This window comes from Diorhabda carinulata, chromosome 2 (genome assembly GCF_026250575.1).
Source record: "Diorhabda carinulata isolate Delta chromosome 2, icDioCari1.1, whole genome shotgun sequence".
NCBI lineage: Eukaryota > Metazoa > Arthropoda > Insecta > Coleoptera > Chrysomelidae > Diorhabda > Diorhabda carinulata.
The window spans coordinates 18,194,266-18,202,955 of record NC_079461.1 but is presented as its reverse complement, the minus strand read 5'-3'; the positions used below and the strand labels follow the sequence as shown (position 1 = coordinate 18,202,955).

General features: G+C 27.7%; 1 protein-coding gene across 1 annotated transcript in view; it reads left to right on the top strand.

Moving 5' to 3' along the window:
* The first annotated feature begins 782 nt into the window (after positions 1-782).
* Positions 783-8,690, top strand: part of LOC130903099 (synaptic vesicular amine transporter) — a 163,372-nt gene continuing 155,464 nt past the window's right edge. The window contains exon 1 of the mRNA XM_057815361.1: positions 783-982. The gene's annotated coding sequence lies outside the window, so the exon portion shown is untranslated. The remainder of the gene's footprint in view (positions 983-8,690) is intronic.

Below are 8,690 nucleotides of genomic sequence, written 5' to 3'. Positions count from 1 at the left end.
AGAACTGCTCAGGAGCTGAGAATATTGCTGTTGCAACTTAATTCAAAGTATGCCGCGCCGACTTCAAGTAGTCATCAATGCAAAAGAAGGGAATACACGTTATTGGTGTCAAGTTTTATCATTTTGTTCGTTCCATATCTTCACTAACAACAAAATGTTGAATTTCGCCTCAAGAACATGAAAATTTCAAGGTGACCTCAATTTTTGGCCGCCAGTGTTTATCTATAGAATAATAGCTGCAAGAACAAACTAAATAAAATCATCAATTCTCAGCAGAAGCTCGGAGATCAGGAGAAACTCTATTATTTATAGAAAGACTTTAAATTAATTAGAGTCGGGGTAGATAGTGAACTTTTTTATTTTGTATCCGAAAATTTTTCATTGCATCTGAATTAAACTTATGTATGTTACAATTGATATGATGTTATAATAAAGATTTCGTCTACGTGCTCCCTGGAGTAGTAATCTCAAACAATACTAGTACAACAAAAAAACTTCAAATTTATTACACGAATTGAATATTCTAATATGTCATTAATCCAATTCACTATATCCAATTGGATCCTGAAAACGTGGGGTATATGTTGATGTAGTAAAAAGAATAAACATTCAAGCTTGGATAGGATTTGGTATTTGAAGGCAGTGGGTCCAAAGTTAGCTCGATTTAATGAATAAATTTGGTAGACGCCAGGAATTTTCTCAACAAGTGGCTTTGAAGTGAAAAATGACATGCGTGCGTCAACCAATAGCAGATATTTGTGTGGGACGGCGGGGATGATATCGTCGACAAAGTCCTGGTGATGCCAGTCAGCGCGTGGTAAGCGAAGCCTTGCGCAATCGCGGCCTTCTACGAAGAGAAAACGTGAGTATCGTCAGAGTCAGAGGCAACGGTCACGACGAGGCGGCCGACGCCTGGCCGCCAGCGATGGGCTTGCAGTAGTGCACAAACACTCCAGCGAAGGGGCTTCTGCTTATATTCCATGTAAGTAAAATACTATTTGTTGCATGGACTTATGTTACAAAGTTTTCGTGAGCGAGTTCACCCTAACCTAAAAGTTTTAAAGATTTTGGCGCGGAATATTTCAAAAAGCTTTTATGCAAATTTAAAATATCAGCAAAATTAAATGTTTGATACTGAATATTATTTAAATTACTTCATTCCATATGAATCTCAATTTTTAAATTTTTATCATTGTGAATGCTGGATACTCTTAGAATAATTGAAAAATAATAATTATTTCAGTTCCAAATTTTCTTGTAAGTATTTAATGTTTGAAATGACCCTTTGTTCAATGCTATAAAAATATTGTATTCCAAAGAAAAGACGTGATTATAACTTTGGTAACCGGTATTGGAAGTTTGATGGAATATCTCATTAAAGACTTCAAAATGCACGAAGTTAAAAATTTTTCAATTATATTTATCATCACAAAATATATTTTTGTGGATAATATAGGTTACAAAATTGGGTTTCTAAAAAACATTATCGAAATGTTTATAAAAAATCTCAATTCAGTAGTTTTTCTAATTTTCACATTTTGAAGTTTACCATCAAAATTGTCACTGCTAGTATCCCTCTCGCAGCTATTAAATGATATAAATTAGGATTATATTCTATTAGTTTACTTGCAATAATCTACTTCTTCACCAGTTTTTAACACCACCAAATCAGAAATAACGTACATCGATTCCGACAGCAACTTGAAACCAAATTTCACAGTATTTTTTATTGACCTATTGATACTATACACCAATGCAAAATATTGTTAATATATATTTTTATTTGTTTATGTTTCTAAATGTTCTTGATTTTAGGTCTCATCTGTTTCAAAATAAGTTCATTTTTTTATAATAATTTAAAAAAACGGTAAATGTTGACGTTTCGACTAATTTTGAGTCTTAATCAAAATATGATATTGACACAGACAATTCGCGTTTTTATTTTAATTAATAGATCACCTTCATCATGAATATCAAAATAGGAATAAAATTAAAATAGAAATGTGTTCTAATAAGAAAAAAATTTATTTTTCTTCGCTCCTTACATCTCAAATATATAGCAGTAATCAATTAAATTATTTGTAGTTTTATTAGAATTTACAAAATAGAGCTATAAATTTTACTTAAATTATTTAGGTCTTGTAATCTTGTAAGATACTTGTAATATTATCAATAATTTCAAAAATAAATTGAAAAACAAACAGCAACAGAGCAATATCAAACTTCAAAATATAACTAAAAACCAATAATTCATAAATAAAAATAGAAATCTCAAAATTTTGAAAGCAGATAAATCTAATGAAACTGTTATCATGAGATGAGAAGATTATAATAATAAAATGATGAAATTATTAAACGATAAGATCTCTTACAAAAAATTTAAACAAGACCCTTCGAACAAATATGTATTTATGTCGTTAGATGTGGTTTCTCTATATACAAATATTCGTATTATTATTGTGAAAAATATCTAAGTAAAAGATAGGTCAAAATTGAAGAATATACAGAAATACTTCTAAACGAATTTATAAAAACTATAAAATTCACACAAAATATTTCAAACATGGAAATAAAATATATAAACAAATTGATGGTTTTGCTTTGGGGACCCATTTCAAGTGTTACAGCATAATTAGTAATGGAAGATCTTGAGGAAACGTTCTTAAGCAAACTTGATATGAATATTCTTGATATTCTTTTTTTGATATGTAGATGATTGCATTACTGCCGTACCAAAGAATCAAAATGAAAACATAAATAAAAAATACAATTCTTATAATAAACAACTTCAATTCAAGGTACAGTTAAAAAAAATGAAAAATACACTTTCACACTCTTGATATAAGAAAAGTATAAATTAAATGCATATCATTGGGAAACTCAAGATATAACTTCTTACCAGCTTTATTTGAAATGGTGTTAGTTAAAAAATGGATAAAGCACTCCAGGCGTTTAGAATAGGAACATTAATTTTTTCATCAGTAATTTTATTCTTTAAATAAAAATTAAGTCTACTTTTACTACAGCAGGTGGATTTTGTTAAGTACAACTGCTTTGCATCTTAGTCCTCAGGATATTTGAACTTCAATTCATGTCATCCTATGTCACAAAAAAGATCAGTGATAATACGTTTGGCTGATAGATCTGTCCAACTGTCAGATCCTGAATTAAGATGCTTAACTATTCAAAAAGCAAAAACTACATTGAAAGAAAATAATTATCTGGAAAAAATTATAAATAACATATTCAAGAAAAGGATAAACAGATACTGCAATCGGTTTAAAAACAATACAGAAGCAAAATATCAAAACCCAAAACATTTCTCCTTACCATATGTACAAGGACTTTCCCAACAATTGATTATTGATTTATTTAAATAAATATGATATTAGTATAAGTCATAAACGACAAAAATCCGATTATTTCAGTGAATTAAAATATAAGACACGAAAACACAAAAGCAGTAATATTATGTATCAAATGTCTTGTACTAATTGCGACGCTGTCTATATAAGGCAGACATCTCAGTATCTAGAAAATAGACTAAGAGATCATCAATATGATAAAAAAAATAGAACTGCATTAAAAAACCATGAAATATCAAAAAGACTCAAAAATTCTTGAAACGGAATCTAATACTCGCAAAAGAGAATTTTTCAAAATGGTTCACATTCATAAGAACAAAAGCTATAAATGATAAAAAGGACCTAAATAATTCAAGTAAAATTTATAGCTCTATTTTGTAAATTCTAATAAAACTACAAATAATTCAATTGATTACTACTGCATATTTGAGATAGAATTTTAGAACAAATTTCTATTTTGATTTTATTCTTATTTCGATGTTCATGATGTGGGCAATCTATTGATTAATATAAAAACGCAAATTGTCAGTGTCAGTATCATCTTTTGATAAAAACTTGAAGAAAAGTAGAAACGTCAATATTTATCTTTCTTTTAAAAAATTATTATAAAAAAATGAACTAATTTTGAAACAGAAAAGACCTAACATCAAGAACATTTAGAAACATAAACAAATAAAAGTATATATTAACAATATTTTGCATTGGTGTACACTATAAATAGGTCAATAAAAAATACTGTGAAATTTGGTTTCAAGTTGACATTATTTTTTGATCCTTTTTAGAGGTGCTAGGAAACTTTTCAGCTATAGTGTCTGATTCCATTTCCAAAAATTTGGAGGTTAAAAACTGGTAAAGACTTAGAATTAGTCGAAGCGTCAATATTTATGTTTCTTTTAAAGAATTATTATTAAAATTAAAATAAATTTGAAACAAAAGAGACCATATATATATATATATATATATATATATATATATACGTACCTTATACAAAAGCAATAAATTGCTAAGATCCATGAGAGAGTTTATGGAATCGACTGATATTATTTTAATGTGATATAACATTAGTACTTTATTTATGATATATCTGTGAACTTTTAAAAAATATTTTGATATCAAAACTCCCCAATAATTAAATAAACTACATAGGTAATAAAATCAAAGTAGGAACAAGTTCAATCTTTATCGGCTTTTTGTTCTTTTATCGAAGTATGTACCTAAGTTCAATACTATACATATACTTATCACAACATGGAATTTATACTGTAATAAATAATGTATGTAAAGTGTTGTCCCAATAAGACAATGCACGTATCTCATTTTGGTGATCGTCATAACTCATAAAATCCACGAAATGTACTTCCAATTAATTGACCATCCACCGTATTCACTACATTTGGCCCCCAGCGACTTTGAACTGTTTCCTAACCTTGAAATTCAATTTGCAGGAGAGAGATTCTCATCACACGTGGACGTTATCGCGTACCTTATTTAAAAGGGTTAAAAATATCAAACTATCGCTGGTTAAAGTGTATAGATTTAAAAGAAGATTATTACGAAAAATAAAAATGATTAGGGAAAAAATGTCATCTGTCTTTTCAGATAACCCTTGTAAAACTTTTATATTTATATTTATTATTATATAAAAGGTTTTCTATTGATAAACCCAATATTTCTGGAAATCAAAGTATTAAAACTGAAGTTGAAGATTTTACTTTTGAAAATCTATTATTTAAAACTTTACTGTTACAAAAAATACAATTCACAATTTTTCAAGCGAATGAACTTAATTCACTTCACGTTTGAGTTGAGTAATTCGAAACAACCCTTTTCACCGCAGTGCATCATCATCAATTACTTATTTCTTATTATGAACTCTAACCTCATTAAGTTTTCGTTGCTACAAATTGTCTGTATTCAGTATTTCTGTCAGTTTTATAGTTTCAACTTCAGGTATCGTCTTCAATTATCTATTATTTAATTATTATTAATGTGAATATAATGAATCATAAATATATTTATATAATTTTATAATTATTATTTTATAAGAACTAATATATAAAGAAGCCTGTAAAACTAATACTTCCTTCATTCAATTTGATATTCGTCTAGTACTCCGTCAGATTAGTGTAACCAATTATAACTTTAAATTATTAAATCCTCAGTTTGCTAAATAAACTGTTTTTAAAAAGCAAGTTGGTGAATTGAGTTATTTAATTATTTAATTAACAAGATTCATTGAATGAACTAGATTCATTATTCATATTTATACTAATAAAAATCTGATAGTTATTTACGTAATTTGATCTATTTGCGTTATAATTTTTAGAATGTCCTGGATTTTTCTTCACATAACCCACATTTGCTTTTTCAGAGGAAGAAATAACTTTGAATCTCGTCAATCTTATTTCAATTCGTGACGAATAAAATTTTTTACACTTTCATCTTTGAATTTTATTTTATAATTGAAATCAAATCTTGTATTCTAACAATAAAATTTTTATTATGAGTCCCTTCCCATTTCATTCATTGTTAGTTAAAATGTTCGCAATTGATTAACTAACATTCAATGCCGTTTAATATCAACAAAATATTCAAAAAACACTGAAACTTGTGAAGTAAAATAAAGAAACGCAAAAATAATTACATATTAACGTCTACTGTTGAGTTACGTCGCCAGTTATATTTTCGACTTCCGAAAATTTATTAAACTTAAAATTACAATATTTCTACAAAGTTGAATGAACATAATTAATTTCGTAAGCGAATTAACTACAATTTATTAATTTATTATTTACCTCAATCCTATTTATAATAAAATGAATGCAGCCGAATTTTTTGTGGCATTATATTAACTAAACTTTGGCTTTATACTGGAATAAACGAATCCCATATGAGTTTTTTCTAAGTAAAACCGTTGCATTGATTGTGTTTTGCAAGAGTTTATACCATGATATAAGAAATATCGAAATTTGTGGAAACCGCGTTGATTTGGAAAATTATATGGTTATTTTGAGACACAAGAGTTTGATCACATCCAGAAGTAATTGATATCGATGGTAGTAAATTTCATTAAGCACAAAATACTGATAAAAACACGAGTTAAAATTGTTGAAAATTACAAGTCTTGAAATGGAAAATATAATAAAACCAAGATCTTATTTGAGCCAAGGAATGTCTCAACTTTGTTATAATTAGCAGTTTATAATATACAAAAAAATCAAACAAACTTTTCACTGTCAAAAATATTTCATTTTCTGCTTTTCACCTTTCTAGATAACCTGTGCAGCTTGTGGTGTTTGTTATTAAGGAGTTTTTGTTTCCCTAATAGTTGCAGTATCCAATCAATTTCCACATGCTTGAGTTTAAACTGAAAAAATAGATGTGCTACAAGTAAATAGCATCACCTAATCTATCTAAGCTTGAAAATTATCACCTCAACTATACTGTTTGATATAAAAACGTACAAATTTCGAAATTACTTGATAGTGAATATGCTTTTCTTCGGGTTTCTGTTAGCACTACTCATAAGCCTAACCTAACCTAACCCCCTTTTCGAGGGTGGAACATTTTTCATCAAGATCGGCAAATTTAAGTTTTATCGCTAGATCAATAGTTTTTGAGTTTTCGCAATTGAAAAGTACGATTTTTCGTCAAAAAAAAACATTTTTCAATAGTTTTTTACGTATAACTCCGTAATGATGCATTTTATTGAAAAAACTGCGATGAACAAAAATAAAGCTAATAAAAAAAACAAAGAAATTAAGCTATATTTTAAGATCTTTATGTTCTACTTAAAGCAAGTTATAAATACTTTAATAGCTTTTGTTTCAAGTAATTAAGCATAAGCACCTTAAATAACGGGAAAAGGGTACATTTTTCAACAAAAAGTGATGGAATACTTTTTAAACAGCTTGAAAAGACCTTTTAAATGATAAAAGATAAAAGTCATTTCGACTGGAATTTCAGTGAAATATGGTGTAAAATAGTTAAAGATAAAAAATAGCACTAAAAATAATGCCACTTCATTGAAAATCAAAATTAAACTTATTTCTTCTACCAAATACTTTATTTGGATGTTATTCACGGCATCTGAAAGTTTGGCTGATTAGAAATGCATAATTTTGAATAAAATGAGCATTAAATAATACTTTTTTTTTATTTTCCCAAAAAAATTTTTAGTAATATCTTCTCCATAACTATATGAGATACAAAAACGAATAAACAATCAAAGTGAAGCATTTTTTATGACGATTATTTTTTTTATTTTTATTGTAACATAAAAATTGACGCAGTTTTAACGAAATTAGTCGTCTATATAGTACGAGGATTGCTCATCCACAGCCCTTTGACCTTTTATAATTAAAATGTGGAAGGTCTCAAGCTTGTAGCCCTGAAAATTACCTCTAAAATATTTTTTTGTAGAATGTGATAGTTTCAAAATTGATGGAATCACATAAAAAATAAAAATTTGAAATTTTTTTGTAAATTATAGGATATGAAAAAGTTTTTGGCGCACGGATTTTTTCTATTCATGCTAAGTTGCCTGTAGGTATAGACAATTAAAAATTAAATCAAGTAGAGACAAGAAACTTTAATACCAAAAAGAATACAAAATCTAAAAGTTGGCAGTTATTAGCTTTATTTTTATTTCATTCTCTGCAAGTTTTTAAGGGTTGAATAATAAAAATCGATAACCAAATAAATTTTATTAAAATGCTATGAATTTTTCACAGTAAAAATGAGATTGCAATGTTTTAAATCGTTAAGATTTTTTCCCATATTATTTTCATCAGAAAGGTAGTTTTTAAAGATTTTTAAAGGTTGATACTTCAAAATATATAAATTTTCTATCAGACAATGTTATTTATAGTGCAAAACGAAAAACCTTTGAATTGAAAAAAGTAGGAAAAACTATAATATTGATATTTTTTGATAAGGGTTGGTTTTCACCCCTTAAAAACAATTTGCACACCTTGCGACCATGTAGATCTTGATATGGAGGTTAAGATGAGGTTAATTCTAAATTTTCAGGAAAATCGGAGCTGCATTAAAGAATTCGGAGGTTTGACACTATTTTGAGCTTTAATGTCTGCACTATTAGTCCTACTGTAAAAAATATTCCGGGTTTCTTTGTATCCGGTTAAAGAGAATTACTTTCGATCTATTTCGTTATTATGTTACCGTTAAAGTGTATATTGCAGTTATTTCATTGAATACCCAGTTATTCCATGAAATAACTGATCGTGTCCGAGACACAGTTAAAGTGTAAAATAAACAATTTATCTAAAATGAAATAACTAGGTATTCTATAAATAAATGAATGAT